This window comes from Stenella coeruleoalba, assembly GCF_951394435.1.
Source record: "Stenella coeruleoalba genome assembly, chromosome: 2".
In the NCBI taxonomy this organism is placed as follows: domain Eukaryota; kingdom Metazoa; phylum Chordata; class Mammalia; order Artiodactyla; family Delphinidae; genus Stenella; species Stenella coeruleoalba.
This window is the reverse complement of record NC_137147.1, coordinates 14179326-14200948: the sequence shown is the minus strand read 5'-3', so window position 1 is coordinate 14200948 and position 21623 is coordinate 14179326. Positions and strand designations below refer to the sequence as shown.

The 21623-nt window shown below is 44.1% G+C and overlaps 1 protein-coding gene and 1 pseudogene across 8 annotated transcripts in view; one reads left to right on the top strand and one right to left on the bottom strand.

Annotated features, from left to right (window-relative positions):
* The window catches only part of FOXN3 (forkhead box N3), a 402973-nt gene that overhangs the window by 66006 nt on the left and 315344 nt on the right, over window positions 1-21623 (bottom strand). The window lies entirely within an intron of this gene.
* LOC307182937 (large ribosomal subunit protein uL6-like) lies at window positions 9640-12199 on the top strand (annotated as a pseudogene). Its single transcript has one exon. The product of its transcript is annotated as a large ribosomal subunit protein uL6-like (transcript).

The window sequence follows — 21623 nt, the reverse complement described above, 5'->3', positions numbered from 1 at the left end:
CCAGAAATAGGGTTATGACTGACCAATTTTAGACGCAGAATGAGAGCTGTTTTATTTCTAAAATTAAGTCCAAAAGGCAAGGATGCCATTCTAGTGAGAAAATAGTAAACTCCCAAATGAGAGGGTGGAGGGAGAGAGGGGAATCTAATGATCTCTGACCATCGATCCACCAGGGAGACTTTGATTTACTTGCCAGAACAACATGACTATCAGGAAAATTTAAAATTATTCTTCATTAAGTGTTATGGGTTGAATTGTGTCCACTTCCCCCACCCTCACCCACCCAATTAATTAGCGTGTTGAAGTCCTACCCAGCATCTCAGAACATAATCTTATTTGGAAACAGGGTCATCACAGATAGAATTAGTTAAGATGAGGTCATACTAGAGTAGGTTGGGCCCTTAATACGATATGACTGGTGTCCTTATAAAAAAGGGAAACATGGACGCCGACACAACAGAAGCACAGGGGAAATGCCATGTGAAAAGGGGAGTGATGCCCCTGAAGTAAAGGAAGTACCAGAAGCTAGGAGGGAGGCCTGGAGCACATCCTTCCCCAGCGCCTTCAGAGGGAGCACGGCCCTGCTGACACCCTGATCTCAGACTTCCAGCCGCAGAACCGTGTGAGCATAAGCGGCTGCTCTTTAAGCCACCCGGTTTGTGGTACTTTTGCTACAGCAGCCCGAGGACACGAATACACTAAGAAAACAGAGCTAGAAGGAAGAGCAGCTCTGGGAATTTCCCATTAAGTTCTACCACAGACCAACTCACATTCAATTTTGAACTTTTTTATTAACGCTGAATTAGACTCGAAATAAACCAAGAATCATCTCAGTCAACATGCAGCTACCCCCTCAGCACCCAGGAACGAGGAGTCTGAAGTTATTTTGGGGTCTGGCTGCCTCTCATTTGTCCAAACCATGATCTTTTTGTCTCAAAAAATAGAGCAAGCGTGGCCACGATGTTGACATAGGCCGTAATACATGTTTGCTGTGGGTCTTCTCCCACACAGCCTAGAATCAGCTCTTTTCTCTCACTTAATACTCCCTTCACGGCGCTGACTCCGTCTAGATAAAATAAGACTGATCAATTTTTCCCCATTCAGTCATGTCGGGTTTCTTCCCACGGATATGATGCGACTCCTCAGTGAACTAACGACGTGTTTGTAGGATGTCAACTGTGTCTTTTTTCAAAGATTCCAGAGCAGAGGTTCTTTTGAGTTTTCAGGAGGTGATTATGTCAGACAAAGACCAAGGAGACCCTCGGTGGGTCATGATCTTGTATAATCTCCTTCCCTTTGAGTACAGATGGAAGGTGTTACTTGCTTCTAGTGATAAAATACGGCAAAGTGATGGGTAGTCACTTCCTGGGTCACGTCACATCAGGTAGGACTGTGTCGCAGCAGACCCGAATAAGAGATTCTCTTGCTGGCCTTGAAGCAGCTGCCTGATTGTGAGAGTCTGGGAGGGGGCCACGTGGCAGAGACTATGTGGGTATCTACCCCGGCCTGAGAGCCAGCAAGAAAAGGGGACCTCCACCCTGCAACCACAAGGATCTGAATTCTGAATTCAGAATTCTTGAAGGAGGACTCAACTCCAGAAAGGACCACAGCCCTAAGACACTTGTTTGCTGCCTGGTGAGACCCTGGGCAGAGGACTTAGTTAAGTTGGGCCTGGATTCCTGACCCAGGGCAACTGTGAGATTACAAGTATGTGCTGTTTGAAGATGCTGATGTGGTGACCACGTCCTTTGAGGGTCTGATGAAAAAGAAGGCTTCTTTAATTAGAAAAGCTCAGGAAGGCACATGTTTTGAACACAATTTCAGGAATTTGTCTAGACCCCCTAAACCTCATCAATGAGCCCCAAGATGTTCTTGATTGCACAGTTATGAACCTATCTTTCTGTCTGATCAATACTATTTACTGCAAAACGCGGTAATGTCTGAGAAAATAACAAGGTCACAGTACGTAAGGATCACCTGTTAGTCTATTTCTACAGCTTAAAACGTGAATTTAAATAATCTGTGTCTCACTGTTAATCTGTAAGACAGAGCTATTCTTTTAATATCATCTTCAACTTGTTGGAGAGATAGAAAAGCACAGATTTGAAGAGAGAAGGCAATTTCTTATTTTACCAGGAAAAAAATCTTCATTCCTGCCTCTTCTAGCTTAATAATAGGAACCAAAAAACCAACCAACCAGCCAACCAGCAGACAAAAAACCTCGCAAACAAACAAACTCAGAAGCATGGCTTGCGGGAAGAAGGAAGTGTTTTTAAGTGTTTAAAAAAAGGACACTTTTTAGGAAGACAGGCTCAGTTCATTTCCCCACAGAAGAGTACTTGGAGTAGAAAGAGTATTGGAAAGAAAACAAACAGAAATTTAAAAATCTGGGTTTAAGTCTTGTTCTACTTGCTTGCGTGCTCTGTGCCTGGGAAGAAGTTACTTTATTTCTCCGAGCCTGGGTTTTCTCCACCCTAACATGGGTTGTTTTGAGAACGAGGTGAAGTAACAGTCATAACGTGCCAGGCCTTCTCATAAGCAAGCAAAACAACCACCATGGGCCTAACGGAGGGAAATCCTTCAGCTGCCCTGAAGAGGGGAGGGCAGTCCCGACCTATGATGGATGTTCAATGTTAATGATCTCATCCTCCTGCACTGATGTCTATGAGAAAAGAGGTTAAGTGTGGTTGCCCCGGGGAAAGATAAGGGGGAACTTCCCCACGACAATACTCATCTCTTGAATCCAGAGCAAAAGCAAAAACAAGTCACCTCTTCAGAAGACTTTGTCAGACAAAAGAAGTAAAGAAACAAATATAACCTCAAACCAACAGAAACCCTACAGCACCAGAGCATGTATCAAGTCCTTGTGACTTTCAGCTCTGGGAATAAATAGGCTGTATTCGCTACTGACCCCTCACTAGCAGGAAATAAACTTGCAATGGCTTATCCTCAGTAGGCATGAGGTCTCCCTGGCCCACCTCTGCCAATGATGGGATGGAGGACCGTGGGCAGGGCTGGGAACAGGCAGGGGATGCAAAGGGTTGTCCCTCCGTGTGACACTCTCTGAGGTCAATGAGAGATGAAAGGAGGGACGGGTGACATTCAAAAGAGTGAACAACGGCTATACCACAGACACCAACTAAACAGACAGACATCAAGGGGAACTGAACTGGCCCTCCTGGTGCAGACAGGAGGGATCAGCTCAGGAAGGCCAAGGGCCTTGGCTTTGCGGCCTGGAGTCTAACCAAAGTAGCTATTGGCTTGATCAGCCTCTCATGCCTAGAAGTTCTGCAGGGAAAGAGAGAGTACGACACCACGATCAATGGTCTTTGGACAAAGGTAAGGCCGCTGATGCCATGAAATCACTAGGTGATCTGGGTCTGCTCAAATAGAATGCTTTTCCAGTATGGTACCTCTGCTGCCCTAGGTAACCAAGGAGGAAGGTATATCACACCACATGGTTTGCTCATATGTCTGTGTACCCCTAATCTCCCCTAAGAAACTGTGAACCTCTCCAGGGCAGGGATAATGCCCCTTGCATTTCTATATCCCAGGCATCCAACACAGTGCCAGGCACAGAGCACTCAGAAATGTCTGCTGAATGGATAACCCCTTACCCCGTTCCGTTTCTTTCTCCACTGGCTTCTCACCCACGAACTTCCTCTGTGAAACTGATTTCCAGTGCCAGCATTACTAGCTGCGTGACCTTGGGCAAGTCACTTCACCTCTCTGTGGGTCATTTCCCCCCACCATGGGGTTGAAAATAGTATCTACTTCATAGAGTATTTGGGATTAAATATATTACATACATGCCTGGCACAAAATAAGCACTATTGGAGTGTTACTTACTGTTGTTATTTTGATGACCACTTCTTTTTAATTTATTAGATGTTTTTGTTTCTCATCTGTTTCCCTCACGAGGCTCCACGAGGCAGGGATTTGTGTCTGTTTTCTTCACTGATGAATCCCAAACACCAAGAACTGTTCCAGGCCCCCAATAAATATTTATCAAATGAATAGATGAACTTAAGTTCTTAGATCGTAACGGCCACATCTTCCCCTATGTTAAATTGTATAAACATCCTTACAGTGTTCTGCCTTGTCTCTCAATGTAGATGAAAGTTCTCTACTTTTTGTTGAAAATAATAGCTTCCATTTATAAAGTACTTTCACATCTATTTTCTCATTTGAGCCTTCCAACAACCCTGTAATAAATTCCCATGGTGTCTACTGGAGTAGGACATGCCCAGCATCTCTGCAGAAGTATCAGGACTGGAGGTTGATGGTAATGACGGTAACGTCCCACCTCATCTCACCTGTGAAAGGCCATTTATTACTTGATGAGGAGGAGCAAGGCTGCCTCATATTTTTGCACTGATTTACTTTGGGGTGATTTTACTGTTGTTGTTATTCTACTGAACAAAAAAGACTACTTGTTTTTATCTGCCATCTTCCCAACGGCTATTTTACAATACATATATTTTCTTTCCAGTTAAAAAACTAGTACATGTTCATTGTAGAAAATTTGATTTAAAGAAAGAAGGGTTGGGAATTCCCTGGTGGTTCAGTGGTTAGGACTCTGCGCTTTCACTGCAGGGGGCGTGGGTTCGATCCCTGGTCGGGGAACTAAGATCCTGCATACTGTGTGGCACAGCCAAAAAAAAAAAGAAAGAAGGGTATGAAGAAGAAAACTGAAACTACCCACAACCCAATTTGATGTTAGTACTTGCTTCTTAGGAAGTATCTGAAGCAAAATATTACTGTTTTGTAGAAAGATGTTAGCGTGGCTTCTTGGCCACAGTGAATTCTGGGAGTCAAGAGCAGTCAGGCCTGGGGAGGGGGTGGCAGGGAGGTGGCAGGAGCTCAGAAGCCTGAGAGGGAGGGTGGCTGAGGATGAAAAGGAGTAGAGTGGGTCCAGGTCCAAGTGGTGGGGAAGGGCAAAGGTGGGGGTCGGATCTGATCTGCTGGCAGCGTGGAAGGTGTGTCCTTCACGGTTCACGGTTCCGACGACTAGAGTCTTGTTAGAGCAGGATGTGAGCACCACTCCCTGAGGACCAAGAGCTCTTGAGAAGGTCCCAGCCAGACAGTCAGGGTGCTGGGGCCCTGGAAGGGGCAGACACAGAACCCTCACATCTGGAGTCAGACGTACGTGAAGTAATAGCATGGCTGCCCCATGTGGTACTGTTTTCTGATCCGTGTCGCCTACGTAGGGGTGCCTCTGAGCTGGGGCATGGGACAGATGTGCTTGTTCTACAATCTTCCCAGGCTGGGTAGGTGGGAGTAGGGGGACAGTGGTGTAATTGATTTCTAGGTCTGCTCAAATCAATTGGCTGGGGGTCGCGAATTATTGGCTACTAAATTTATATTTGAAATAACTGGGAGGAGGCCAAGATAGAAACAGGTGATAGCAGTCACTTCAGAGATAGGTGAGCTCAGTGTTGCAGGAAAGTGTGAACCGAAGTCTCAAGAATCCTACCTGCCCTTAGGTTGTAACATCTCCTAATTGTATCTGGGCCAGGTCTGGAAAAAGTCACAGGGGTCACTCACGGCAGCCACAAAAAGTCCCTACCGTATTGTATGTTTCCATATCTAGGCTGGCTTCTAGTTTCTGACCCGCTAGAGACATGGGCTGAGACCAGAAGGTTCGTATAAGCCAGAATCTGAAAGTCAGTTCTTTTAAACTGCTCATCTGTAGGATATGTCTGAAACTCATTTTATATTTTTCATACACAAACTGTTCACATACACATAGTTCATCCTGTATATAGTATTACTGACAACCAATAGATCCCATGTGCTTTAATCAATAACATTACTGCCTCCGCTATTACAGGAAACTATGAACTGTTGTGATCTTCTATCCTTGTTTCAATCTTTATAAACCAGGGCAAGAAAAAACAGGACCCCAAATTATATAACCGGGAAGGATTATATAACAAAGGTCCTGATGCAACTTTAACTGTATCCGTGCCAACCAGGGCTGAAAGACCACATCTTTTCAGAAGTAACGTGAGCTGCCGAGAGTTGTGCAAACCACCTTTCAATATTGGTTTAACAAATCCCACTTGCTCACTATCAACAAAAGCCTCTGCTCTTCTAACCTTGTTTTTCCACAGCACTGGATGAAGCAACCCTATTTCAGGGTGACAGTTTGTTAAAGTGACAGCGTACCAGCACTTAGAATGCGTACACGAAGATGGAAGATGAGAGTGTCAATTTCTCTGAGAGGTTGGTCTCCAGCTCCCGGCAATGATTATGTCATAAGGGCTGCTAAAGCCACTTCTGGATTTCAAAATGGCAGGACGCTGATCACTGGTGACGGGAAGCATTTGCACGGGGAGACTTTTGAAAGCCACACGGCATTTCTTTGTTGGAGGAACCCAAGAAACAATCAAAGTAACAACAAAAAATAACAATAACAAACTCCCCTTCCTTTCAAAGTGTGCTGTCAAGCAAAATGATTCCTCCCCGTGTCTCCTTTACGTCTTCCTGATAGAAATTACATTCCAGGGCACCCAACACAAAGGACACTCATGCAAGCAATGTGCCTTGTAAGTGACGTTCCTCGGAACCTTTAGGAGAGAGATTGATTTAAAGCTACCACGAAGGCGTGTGTGCATTGCTACTGCCATAATGAATCTACCTGGCATCCTGCGCTCGAGATTTAAACCAAGCCTGGAAAGATGAGATCCATGGAAACAACATTAGTGGCTCTACTCCACCCTGCAGAGGGACAGGAAACTCAGAATGACGCTGAAAGTGCAACTTGTGGTGTTTGAGGTCATATAACAGTTGCTGATTTTATAAATTCTACCCTCTGCAACACGTGGGTCGGACGGTCAGTGAATGAACCTGTGAGCTGGAACTTCCCATCCACTTGAGGCTGGGGTGGATTTTATTTTTCAATGACACAGAGTAAAACTAAATACCCTTGGGTCTTTTATTTTAAAGATGCATAAACTTATTCTTTCAAATCCCTTTCCTGAAGGTCAACATGTTCCCCTTTTTTGCTTTTTCTTTTTTAAAGTGCCTCTTCTTTCTTCCCCCCACCAGCCTCTAAAGGCGTAAGTTAAAATTCTGTGACCCCCAAAAACCTTTCCGAAATCAGAACCACAGACTTTAGAGTCCCTGTAGAAATCTTGGAAGTCTGGATATGAGATTTAAGATCTGAATTCAAGTCCTTACTCTGTTACTAGCAGAGTGGCTCTTGGATGGGTCACGTGATACTTCTTTCCAGGGAGAGGCAGGAGGAAGAGTTGGTGTAAATGAACTCTGAAGTCTTTTGCTCTAGAACCCTTTAATTCCCATCTACTCCAATTTTCTAATGGGAACCACGTCACAGTGCCTGCTCACTCGACCCTCTGTCACCAGCTCACTGTCCTCCACGGAGATCCCAGAGACCTCAGCCTAAAGACCAGAAAGCCGAGGAGCCCCTCTGATGATCAAATTCCCCCTGCAAAGACCACCTATTAGCCACCGATGTGACCTCAACAGGCACAACTGAACCTCCCTGACAGACTGTAGAATCCAAGTCGAATTCCACGAGTAGAGGGCCGGGTATAAACTAGGTATGTTAGTTCCCAGGGCTGCCATAACAAAGAGCCACAAACTGGGTAGCTTAAAACAACGAGGTCCAAAATCAAGGTGCTGGCAGGGCCATGTTCTCTCTGAAACTCGTAGGAGAGAACGCTTCCTTGCCTCTTCCAGTGCTGGTCACCCATCCTGGCACCCCTTGTCTTGCAGCTCCAATCTCTGCTTCCATCATCTCGTGGAGTTCTTCCCGTGTGTGTCTGTGTCTAAATTTCCCTCTTCCAATAAGGACGCCAATCACAGTGGATCAGGGCCCACCCTAGTGACCTCATCTTGATTACAAGACATAAACAGATTCCATCTGCAAAGACCCTATTTCCAAATAAGGTCACATTCCCAGGTACCGAAGGGTGGGTTAGGACTTCCAACATATCTTGGGGTGGGTGGAGGGTGCAATTCAACCCCTAACGCTAGGTAGGTAAGCACACTTTGAAGTCTTGACTCAAGTGCACAAATGAAGGAGGGGATGACAAAAGCCCACTTTAGGTAAAGTGGAAGGAAAAACATAAGCGGAAAGACATTACGGTTCTAACGGTCATATGGGGAAAAGATGTTTATTTTCAATGGTTGGGCAGGTGAGCGCTGGAGAGGAAAGTGCTGTTCTCTCTTCAGTCCAGCCCTACGTGCTCTGTGCTATGTTCCCTGGACGTGCCTATGCTTTCACCTCCTGGCCCACCCATTGCCAGCAGTGCCACCCTACCCCCAGCTGCTGAAATCCTCCTAACTCTGGAAGCACCAGCTCAAATTTCACCAGCAGAAAGCCAGGTTACCTGCCTCTGACCTTTGAAGGCATTTTGTCTGCTCCTTGGTGACCCCTGAACTACGGTCATTTGCACCCTCTCTGCCTACCACTCCTTGAGAGCAGGGATCATTTCTTACTCAATCACTGCACTCACAGGAGGTGCGTGCAAATATACGCTAAAGTAAACCAGCAGGAAGATAAGAGGAGAGTGGAAAATATCTGCTGTTTTGAAAACTTCACCATGGAGAGGGACCTTTGAAACCAGGGGCTGTTAGAACTCCGTGGCTTATTGATTCCCCCACTGAATCTCTGTGACCTCTGCTACCGTGCCATATTTCTTGGAAATCATAAGAAAGGCAGAAAAGTAAGCCAACCAATGAAAGCAAAGAATGGGCGCTCTTTTGATGCAGAAGAGATTCTCGCTGACCCTCTGAGAACTCATCTCCTTGACCAGTCATCATCTGTCTACAACAGAAGAAAAGTCCCCCTTGGCCTAAGTTTCAGGCCCCCCAACACACAATTATTTGGCAAATAACTGTTGATAGGCAACTGAGAGCATGCGGCAGTGCCTACAGCACCTTTTTGTAAATATCTGGTATTACCAACAGCTTGAAGAAAATGCAATTTTATTTTGTATAAATATTTATTTATTTGGTTGCAACAGGTCTTAATTGCGGCACACGAACTCTTAGTTGCGGCATGCACGTGGGATCTAGTTCCCTGACCGGGGATCAAACCCAGGCCCCCTGCATTGGGAGCGTGGAGTCTTAATCACTGCACCACCAGGGAAGTCCCGGAAATGCAATTTAAGTGAATGCTGTCGGCACGACAGTGGATTGAAGTTCATCAAAAGGCTTCTATCGGTGCGTGCCAATCTGCTGGGGTAAAAGCCTGTATAGTGTCCCTGACGCTTTGATGACCCTAACAGGTCTTTCTTCTGCTGGGAAGTACAGGAGTGATACTGAAGATCTGATATGTTTACACCTTTTTGCTCAGCCTAAATCCCTTTGTTCAGCTTCTTTAGAATCAAGCAAGTCAAACCAGTAACTTGGTCGAACATTTTTATTCATCAAGACCTGAATTCAGGATTTTCTTTTCTTCCGGTAGTAAATTATACAGCTGCTTAAAAGTATACCTAAAAATTGACCATCTGAAGGGACTTCTGCTTCCAGGAAATGGAATAGACATACTTTTCCCTATTCTTCCCACCAAACACAACAAAAAATGATGGACATTAAATATAAGACAAACATAAGAAGACTCTGAAAGGTAGAGAGAAGAGAGCAGACCAACTAAGGACCGTATAAAAAAGGCAAGGTACAGACTAAATTAACAAAATATTAATAAATATAATTCAGGAATATTTAAATAGAATTATATACTGTGACTAAGTGGGGTTTATTCCAGGGATGGAAGACTGGTTCAGTATTCAAAAATCAATCAAAGTAATCTACCATGTCAACAGGCTATAGAAGAAAAATCATATGATCATATCAACTGATGTAGAAAAGGCATATGAAAAATACATCTAATCATGATAAAAATGCCCAGCACACTAGGAATAGAAGGGGTCTTACCCAACTTGTCAAGGAGCATCTGTTAAAAAACCTACAGCTAACATTATGCTTAATAAGGGAAGACTGAATGCTTTCCTCCCTATGATTGAGAACAAGGTGAAGATGTCTGCTCTCACCACTCTTATTTAACATAGTGTTCGAAGTTCTAACCAGTGAAATAAGGCAAGAAAGTGAAATAAAGGCATCGAAAGGGAAGAGATAAAACTGTCTTTATTTGCAGACTGTCTACATAGAACTTCCTACGGAATATACAAAAAACCTCCTAGAACTAAAATGTACATTCAGCAAGGTCTCAGAATATAAGATAAGCATACAAAATCAACTATAGTCCTAGATGCTAGCAATAAATGAATGGATACCAAAAATTTAAAAATAATATCATTTACAATTGTTCAAGAAAAATGAAATATTTCGATGTAAATATAACATGTATAGGACTTATATGTTGAAAACTACAAAAATGCTCATAAAAGAAATCAAAGAAGATCTAAACAAACAGAGAGGTATACCATGTTCATGGATTAGAAGACTCAACATAGTAAAGATGTCATTTGTCCTCAAACTGATACACAGGCTTAATGCAATTCCTATCAAAACCCCAGCAAGATTCTTTTGTAGATACAGATGAGATTATATATATTATACTATAGTTTTGCAAGATGTTACCATTGGGAGAAACAGAATTTCTCTGAATTACAATTGTTTTACAGCTCCATATGAATCTACAATTATCTCACAAGGTTTGTTAAAAATAAAAACTGTTCTTTGCTGCATCTACTATGAGAATGAAGACCATTCTCAGCAATCAGACTGCAGATATTCCAGAAAATTCTGACATCACACAATTACTGTGTGAAGGGCCACACAATTACTGTGAAGGGAACCAGAAAAGCCTTTTGGAGGGGCTTCAATCATATCAATGTAGAACTCAGTTTCCTTGGAAAGAAAAGAAAGAGGCTCCAGGTTGACAAATGGTGGGGATACAGAAAGAAACTGGCCACTTTTCGACTATCTGTATCACGAACAGAACATGATCAAGGGTGTTATGTTGGGTTTCCATTACAAAATGAGGTCTCTATATGCTCATCTCCCCATCAATGTTGTTATTCAAAACAGGTTTCTTGTTGAAATCTGAAATTTCTTGGGCAAAAAATAGATGCTCCGGGTTCAGGCGAGGCCAGACATCGCTTGTTCAGTACCTCAAGCCCAGAAAGGTGAGTTAATTCTCAAAGAAAATGACATTGAAACTGCATCAAATTCAGCTGCTTTGATTCAGTAAGCCACAACAGTTGAAAACAAGAATATTAGAAAAATTTTAGATGGTATCTACATCTCTGCAGAAGGACCAGTTCGGCAGGTGATGAATAAGATTTAAGTTATCCAGCTACAGAAACAACAAGATGCCAGATGATTCCTAAGACCTCTCTGTGATATTTTAAAGAGTCACTAAAAGCCCTGTATTGATTTGGGGGAAGACAGACAAAACCAAAACACCCCAAAGGAACAAACTGTGACCACCCCTCCCCTTAATGTCTTCTTCTCATACTGAGAACTAGTGAAGTGCAAAAAACGACTAATAGAGTAGGATACCTTGATCACTCTATTCCTTTATCCCATTTATAATTCTTTGTAGCACTCACAACTGTACAACATTATATTATATTATATCACATTTGGTTATCTGTCCATCTGTCTGTCCTATTTGTCTGTCTTGCTTCCCCCAGTGAAATGGAAGCTCTGTGTGGGCAGGACCTCTGTATTGTTCACACTCTACCACATTCTATAAGTACTAAAAAAAAGTTGCTGAATGACTATGGGGAACTCAAGTCATATGCCTTTTTTTTTTTTTTTTTTTTGCGATACGCGGGCCTCCCACTGTTGTGGTCTCTAGCGCAGGCTCAGCGGCCATGGCTCACGGGCCCAGCCGCTGCGCGGCATGTAGGATCTTCCCGGACCAGGGCACGAACCCGTGTCCCCTGCATCGGCAGGCGGACTCTCAACCACTGCACCACCAGGGAAGCCCCATATGCCTTTTTTAGATAGAGCATTTCCAACTGCCTAACTTCCCCCAGATCCCTTCTCCTGTAAGCACCTGCTCTTCAGCATTACCCACCAGCAGGACCATCTCTTAAATCAGTTTCACTGAACCTTTAGTCTTCCACTCCACTCTAGACCCTTCCCAAGTCCCCACCTTCTGTACTCATAGCACCAGAACAGCCCAGTCTTGGGAATCATTTCCAGGGGTCAGTTTCAATCTAGGGTGCTGGAACTTCCTGTGAGGCATGTGGCTTTAGGCAGTATCAACGGTCACTCTGTTTACCTGGTCCATACAGCAAGAACATGCCCCCTAATCCCAGACCTGTTTCTTGATTGGATCGATTGGATGTACCTCTAATTTAATTTGCACCCAGATCCTGGGGATGTCTGGAACTAATCTGATGATCTTTAAACTATTATGTTTTCCATGTATGTCTCAGCTGCCAATATCATATCGGGGGACTTTAATGTGAAATAATAACTTTAATCGCCAGTGGCTTCTAACTTCTTACCATGTTCCTCATTATTACCGTGCTGGGAACAGACAAGTGTTTGGCAGCCTAGGGGACACACAGCCATGGCCGCCAGCCAGACAGTGGCTTTAGGGGTCAGCTGGGCAGTCCTGTTACACAGAGAACTACAGAATATTTTATTTTGTCTGTTCTATTCAGAGAATATATCCCAAGCACCTAGTGTGCAGTGGGTGCTCAATAAGTGGCTGTGGAGTGAATGAATACACCAAAATCTTGGGAATCTCTAAGTTAGAGTACAGCGGCATTTCTTTTTTTTCTTTTTTTAAGAGACGGGGTCTCGCTATGTTGCCCAGGCTGGAGTGCAGTGGCTATTCACAGGCGCGATCCCACTACTGATCAGCACGGGAGTTTTGACCTGCTCCGTTTCCGACCTGGGCCGGTTCACCCCTCCTTAGGCAACCTGGTGGTCCCCCGCTCCCGGGAGGTCACCATATTGATGCCGAACTTAGTGCGGACACCCGATCGGCATAGCGCACTACAGCCCAGAACTCCTGGGCTCAAGCGATCCTCCTGCCTCAGCCTCCCGAGTAGCTGGGACTACAGGCGCGCGCCACCGCGCCCGGCTACAGCGGCATTTCTTAGCTTAAAACCTGATAATGAACATCAATAACATGGCATTTACTGAACTACATCTAGAATGTGAGTGAAACGTATCAATTTCTAAACGGTTTGGGGGGAGGGAATTATAAATTAAAATTCTTGCTATTGGAAGAGTTCTAGCTTACTACCCTTGCTGCCATGGAAATGACAAATAGACAACATAATTACAGACTGCCAGTAATTAACATACACCCAGCTAGAGCAAACATGAAAATTTAAAATGAACAATTATATACTAAAAAAGAGACTGCGAATGATCCACTGGGGGAAAAGGCAGAAATCTATGAATGAGATGGTGTTAAACAGTCAGATGTGGGCTTCCCTGGTGGTGCAGTGGTTGAGAGTCTGCCTGCCAATGCAGGGGACACGGGTTCAAGCCCTGGTCTGGGGGGATCCCACATGCCACGGAGCAACTGGGCCCGTGAGCCACAGCTACTGAGCCTGCGTGTCTGGAGCCTGTGCTCCGCAGCAAGAGAGGCCACGGCAGTGAGAGGCCCGCACACTGCGATGAAGAGTGACCCCCACTCGCCGCAACTGGAGAAGGCCCTCGCACAGAAACGAAGACCCAACACAGCCAAATAAATAAATTAATTAATTAATAAAAAAAAAAGAACAGTTAAAAAAAAAAAGAAATAGTCATAAAAAAAAGAAAAACAGTCAGATGTAATTCATTCTACTTTCCTCCTCCCTAAGAGCTTTTCCAGCCAGGCGCAGTGACTTTTTCCTGTCAAAACAGTGGAACCAGAGCGCTGAACTGGTATCTCCAAGCAGGCAATTTTCCTAGTTGTAAATAACCAGCAGCTCTGTGGGAATCAATTAGGAGGCTCCCATTTCTTCTCGATGAGTCTTATTTCACTCTATCCATCTTCCTTCGTTAATTTCTTAAGTTGGGTTTAAGGGATGCACAGAGAAAGATTATTTGTTTTGATCTCTCAGACTTCTTGGGGGAGGCAAGGGGAGGAGCAGAGTTTTCAGATCTTTCTCACTAAGAATTCAAGTAGAATACTTTCAAATCACTCTGCCTTTTCAAGGCCCGAAAACTGGATGGGCATTGAAACTACACGGGCATTATGTACTATGTCTAGCAACAGAGGCTTAAAGCCTGTAAGAAAATGATGGTCACAAGACAAATGAAATCAATGTAGGTGCAAATAAACTTTTATTGCAAAGACGCAGATGGTCTGCAAAAGTCACAATCTCATATAACATGGTCATCTCGTGAATCAATTGTTTAGTCTTAGCCCATGGCCCTACTGTCACTCGTTGGGTTTATGGTGATGGCAATAATAGTCCTGATCAGAACAATGACACTAATACAAGAAGCTGTCAATTACTGAAAACCTGTCATGTGCTCGATACTTTATTATGTTCTTTCTATTGCTCAGAACAGCCTGGCAACATCAGTATTATTATTCCCATATTACAGACGAGGAAACTGTGGTCCAGAGAGGTTTGCATGGCTTGCAAATTCTGGAGCCAAGAAGATTTGAACCCAGATCAATGTCTAGAGAACTAGTTGATCCCAAAGATAATCTCGTCCCACAATGCCATGTTCTCTCTTTTGTTCAACCGGCAAAAACTGGTCAAGCCCCACTATTGGGCAGGTATTCCCCCTAATAAGTCTGAGGCTTGTTGAGGAACTCGGCATGACCTCACCTCAACAACAATGGGGAGGAAGAAAGGGACCAGGTAAACGAAGTCGGCCTCCGCAGCTGACGCGGGGCCTTTTCCCAGGTACCCGGGCTTCTCAGTAAACATCCATCAGATCTCTCCCCCGGCTAAAATATTCCTAATTGTAGAAATGACTGGCACTTGGATCATTACCTCTTTGGAAAATGAGGTGCAGTAGGAAAAGAAAAATTCAATGGGGGAAAAAAAAAAGAGCAGCGGGCACAAGGAGGGAACATACAGAAAAAAATATACATGGCCTTCAACCTCGCTCAATTAAGGAAATGAACCAACAAAACGCCACTTTGCAACCCTTTCTGTAGAATGTCAAAGACCAGAGGATACTTTAATCCAGCCACACAGTGAAAAACTCCGGAGTCCCAAAAAAGGATAGCTCTATATGCATTGATACAGAAAGATCTTTATGGTCAGAATAATGCATATGGTATGTCCCCGTCTGCATAAATGTGCACACTTACTCAGGTGTGTAAAGGCATCGGCTATCAAACGGCACGTAAGAAACTGATCGTGCCGGTTACCTCTGGGGAGGGGGACTAGAGCTGTATTTCTTTCACAGGAGCATGACAGTTTTCACTATATATCTTTTTGTACTTTATGATTTTTTTTTTTTTACAACATATTAAAAAGAAAGGGAGAAACAAAGCGGAGTGGTGAAGAGCAGGCAGTGACTTGCCTGGGGTCTCACAGATGGTCAGTGGCTGGGCCTGGCCCCCAGAACCCTGACTGTCAGCCCAGTGCTCTTTCCATGGCAGCAGCATCTATATAGACAGTTTGATTCTCTACACCTCACTCAATACTCACCACCCACAATGATCACTCTTGGAGAAACTGCTCCAACCTCCCTGGCTCCATGATCTTGTTAGTTAGCACTGATAGATAAGCCACAGTTTTCCAATTAGCGCCGTCCCCCATATTACAGACAATGCAATCCTTTGAGCGATGAGTAGGGGATGACACTGGCTGGACCAGTCAGAACTCTATCCCTGTGACACGCTCTACTCAAAGTGATGCCCTATGGCTTGAAGTCCAACTAAAACATTTACATGGATTTTAGGTTTCTATATAGAAAGTTCATGCTGAGGTTAAGTCCTCACGATGTGCACAAATATTACTCAATATGGATTATTCCCAGCAAATTTTCCACTTCAGGCCAACGTGTAACCAGCCACTTCCCTATTAACCACCTACTGTCCTCCCTACATACCCATGAGGCATCGGCTGTCAGCTTGTAGAGATAAAGCCCAAACCTAGTACCATGGTTGGCTCTGCATTTTGGAGTCAGCCAGAACAAGTGACATGACAACAGGTGACACATTGTCCTTCCAGCCTCAGTTTCCCCATCTATAAAGTGGAGACATCAGTGGTTCTGTGGAAACAGTAACTGGAGCTACTCATACTGTTGATTCCTTTCGCCCAGCTAAGCAATAGGCAGTTGACTAGAAATTGCTTTTGGGGGTTCCCCTCAGAAACCCAAGCTCTGGAATATGCATTCAGATTCCTGCAGAAGTGTGTGGGGCATCCCTGAAGGCTGCATGAGGAGTCAGGGTCGCCGTCCTTCTCACAAAAATATACAAACACAGCCCTACTGCAGGTGTCAGGTCCATTCACACCGAGCCTCTTTCTCTGGAGCTGCGCCTTCCCTCGCCAACGGGGAGAGCCCCTGGTTGCCGTGATTCACGTCATGAGACGGCGCTCCTGGACCAGCTGACTGGACTGGGGTGGGGGGGTGTCACATGACTACAGTTGTTCCAGTCAGAATTCCCATTGCTCCTGGGAATTGGGAACTGAGACCAAAAGATGGCTGGTCCACCTGGGCTGCTCTCGTCTACAGAGGATATTTAGCTTGAAAGCTACCGATGACCACTGACCAATTCACACACAACGTTAGAGAAAACACAGAGGACGCGCAGAAAGAAGCAGCGAGGAGGTGAGCGCTGCCTGCGTTCTTGGCAGCCGTCTGGTTCCCGGTCCTGGTGCCTCCCAGCTACAAGCCTGGCCTTGGGGTCCTGAGACCCTTGGTACTGCCTCCAATAGGTCTCTATCTTTATATATATTTCTTCTTGAGCTAGCTGCTTTCTGTTACTTGCAACCAAAAGAGGCCTAAGGCATTCCTAATTCCATCTTTGCAGACCCCAATCAGCATTTCAGAACAGCCAGCAGGTGGCGCTTTCCATTCTGAGACAAAGAATTCTTACTCTAGAAGTGCTGAATTTGTGCTGTTACCTTTATTTTGCCTGATTACATTACTCAAACAGAAAGAGCTATGAAGAATAATAGCAATAAAGATACCATTAAAGTAAAATATTTGACACTCATAAGATTAAAAGCTGAATACAATAATCTTCTCATAATCGTTGCAGGATATGCAGCACTTAATCAACAATTACACTGGGAAAATGCCCGAGACTTGATGCTTAAGTAGCAGGGAAAAGCAAAGGAGAAAGGCAGGAAATCACCATAAAAAGAGAAGGGAGTATTATCCAATCTAAATACTGCATGTATTAGTATAAGAGTTCTATCTTTTCCTATCAATGCTATACAAAAAAATAATAATAAAAAACAATCCAAGAATACACACCCTCAACCGAAACACTCTAGTGAAAGAGCTATTTTTAAAAACCACGCACAGTATTCACATAGTGATGGCACAGTCCATTAATCAGGGTGCTTGCGTGTGTGTGTTTTTTAATAGCTTTATTGAGGTATGATTTACACTTTCTCTATACAAGAGTTTCTTCAACCAGTCTTGCCCCCTGATGGGAGAGAGAAATGAAATGGTCCAAGCTGGAAACCAGAACCTGGTGGGGCAAGAAGCTGGGGTGAGGCCAATTCCGAAACAGGAGGAGACAAACCCTCCCTCCTAGGAGGTTTGGGGTTCACATCCCCGAAGAGTCATACAAGTGATTGTGAGGAAGTATGTATGTATTTTCACAGACAGAACATCGTTTTTAAAAGGCAAAGTACAGATGCCATGTCAAAATATCTCACGACCAAGAGGAAACCTCTGAGCCACCTTGGGAAATGAGTAGCCATTTAAGACACCCACAATCTCTTTGGGCTAAGTCAGATTTCTACAACATGGGTTTTATTTTTAACGTTCTTTTTAAAGAGCTGATTCTTCATTCAGGATGCATATAATGAAAGCAGCGCAAATACCCACACTGTACCTTAAACAGCCTCTGTTGAGGAGGGCTGGGAGTCTCACAACATATTTTAACCCAGATATAGCTTTGACAACCCCTGTATGTTCTTTCATAACCTCTAAGCATCAGCTCTGCTGTGTTATTTTATATGAATACATCCTTGATGGCCGCAGTGAGAGACAATGAGGCTATATTATGACTCCATGAACACATAATAATGCTGCCCTTTTCTTCTCTGAGAGGGTTTATTTTCCTTCTTCTACAGGTAAATGCAGTAAACCTGACATCATGGAATGCAACTGAAGTAGTAAGTGATCAATGTCAACCACAATAACAGTGCTTCAAAAAATTACCTCAACGATCCTACTTTTGCCATTTTCCATGACCTACGGAGGTGAGGGAGCGGCGCGAATGGGCTCCTGCACCTCTGAGGGAGGATCTAAACACAGCCGTGTCTGCCTTGCATCCGCCAATGGACCCATGTGAGCGCTCTCCCTGACACGCCTCAGTTCACATAAGAGCTCCCCTAAGTCCATCTCGCAGGAGAATGAAAACAGTAAAAAGCTATATGCAGCCCTGGCTACACAAGAAAATCTCTCTGCACTGATGCTATAATGGAGATGCTCAGAGAAAAAAGTTACAACAAACCAACCTGCAAAACCCAACTCATTGTCAACGAGTAGAGACATGCAGTTTATCTTCGCACCAAGTATCTAGAAATCCTATTTGTACAGAATTGAGGCAAAATCACCCTGAGAAACCAAGCAAAATGAAATCAAGTTTCAGCAAAAGCCGAAGTATTTTCTTAGGCAGAAACGTATCGTATTGGTACTCGTCTTTCCTGACCTTAAATCTGACCTTATAATACAAAGGCAACCCAAGGCAAGGTCCCCAAATAATCCAGGAGTCTTGAAATATTTTCCCTTGTCTACCCCATACCTACAAATGCCATCTACAAGTCCTTCTACGAGTCCTACCTTCAGGAAGCAAAGACACACAGGAATCTGCCTATGGCCAAATATGTTCAGAGCTCACCTACCAGTTTCATGAAAACCTCATCAAGTGTGAAGGGTATGAAAAGGCAAATTTACTAGACTTGTTTTAGGTTTGTTGTCTGATTTCCCATTAGGCTCTGGGCATGTGCTAATATGTAAGCTGACATATACATACACAAAAAGAAATCTGCCCTTCAGGATATGATGTGTGTGAGCATTTCACTTCAAAGGAGACCATAGAGAAAAACACTTACCTTGTCTTCTTATAGCTACAAGAGTGAAGACGCCCCAGACTTAACTTTCTCCTTAAGATTACAGAAAAGGGAAACACACAAGAAGTTCAGATCAGGGCATGTGAAAACCCCGTTATCCTTCATACACATACAAAAATGTGTCAGAACAGCTTCCGGAGAGGGCTTTTGGCATGGATGATCAAATGTTAAAAACCAGAGGGGCCCTTCCGAATCATCTAAGTCCAACTTCCTGACTTCAGGTAGGAAGTCAGGAAGCGCTGAAGCACGTGCTTCCTAAATGAGCACATGTGTGCTCATTTCCTTTAACTCATATTAACGGAGCACCTAACGGAGCACCTACCATATGCCAAGTACTGTTCTAAATGCTGGGAATACAGCAATGAACAAAGAAGAAAGTCCCGGCCTTAAGGAGCTGATATTCTAGGGGTGTGAGGAGGAGATGGAAAATAATCAAGACTTAAATTGTCAGGTGGATGGAAGTGCTATGGGATACACAGTAGGGGTTGCTGAATGAATTTCACAGATGGGCAAACTGAAGCTTCAAAAGTTGCAAAGCTAGTCTGAATTCAAAGCAGCAGCAGAACTGGATAACCTAAGTTCTGGGCTTTTTATGTTTTTATGCAGCAAAGGAATACGAAAACGCTAATAAATACAAAGGAAAAATTAAGTGTAATGCACACACATCCTATTTTTGGAAGCACATGCAAAAGAGACGCAGGTGGGCATCGGTCACGTTCTTCCTGTTTCCGTCTTTAGGATGCTGCACTGATCTATCGACTGAGAGCTGACAATTTTCACCCTGCAGCTCGAAATATCAAAGAAGTGTTCTGGGGCATAAAATACTCCAGGGCAAGAAATGTTTTCTTGTTTGAAAGCAAGAAACAATAGTCACTACAGGTTTCTCATTTTAAAATTTTTTGGGCTTTTAGTGCTTGAAAAAGGCGCTGGAAGGAAAAAAAAGAAAGAGAGAAACAGGAGCTTGGTCTTTCTCGTCCCCGTCTCTTGAACTGGATATTTCTTGCGGTATACGTTTTTCCGCCATTTGGAGCGCCTAGCCTCAAGATTACAAATCACTTGTGAAATAAAGTAAAGAAGACTGTCTCATCCACTAGGGCCCTCTTCTGGAAAAGCAGTTCCGTGAGAAAGAAGCAATTTTCAGGGAAAAGAGACATAAGAGAATGCTTCAAAATTCACATTTCTCCCTCCTTCTCCCCCAAAAGTGGAGCTTTTCCCTGTGTGTGCTCTGTAAGTGGCCTGGTTAAACACACATGCGTGCGTGTGCGCGCACGCACGCACGCACACACACACACACACACACACAAATTCTGGAGGACCCCAGCAGGGAAGGGGGCCCCCTGAGACACATGGTAAGCAGCAAGGGGACAGAGCCCCACCTGCCCTACCCATTCCGCATGCTGCAAGCCTACAGGCGCCCTCTCTGAGAGCTCACGATCAGAGCGCAAATTCCAGCAGGCCAAGGACTTACAAATTTGATATAAAAAATGATCATTTTGGGGGTGTGGTGGCGGAGCGATGGCTAAAGGGTATGGGCTTTTTTTTGGTTTGAGGTGATAAGAATATTCTGAAATTAATGGTGGTGGCGACTGCACAACTCTGTGACTCCACTAAAACCCAGTGGATTGTACGGTATGTGAATCACACTTGAATAAAGCTGTTATCAAAAAAAAGGTCGACATTTTCATCAACCCCAAAATATCAACAGTCTTTCCCATTACATTACCCTAATGGTAAGAGGCCACCGCTGACAGCTGCTGTTCACATTTTAATTGTTTTACATCTTTAAATGAAAAGATATACTTTCCCAGGGCATGATTTCCTCCAGGCCTGGGTGTCTGCACTACAGCAGATCAGAGGCCCATGAGGAACATAGCCCAGGGCTGAGGTCCTTTACCCTGAAACGGTGGGTTTCACATATTCCTATGCTCAGTGCTCTGAAGGCCCCAGTGAAGGGCAATTAGAGAGAGTGGGGAGAATCTTGGCTTAGTCCCTATCCCTAACTCACATTGTTTGGGGAATGGAGCTGCATAGCTGAAGAAAAGAGAAGGCAGGACATGGTTGAAAAAGCTCAAATCTGGATTACTGAGAAAATCAAATTAAATGAATATTATCTCCTCTCCCTCCAATTTCAGGGTGTAGACTATAGGGAGAGACTTTATTTCCTTCCTTCCTTCCACTCGTCAAATATCCATCCGCCCAACTGTCCATCCATCCATCCACCCGTCCTTTATCAAGAGTCTCCGCTGCAAAAACAGAGATACAAATAAGATAACTTCTGTAAATTGAAAAGTATATATAGAACTTAAGTATGATTATTGTAATCAAACCTGAAGGATATCCTTTTTACCTCTTTGCCCTCATATCCACGCCTGGGAACTAAGAAAACTTCGATGAGTAAAACCAAAGAAACTGGGTTATTAGTGGAGCTTTACGGAATCCAGGAGA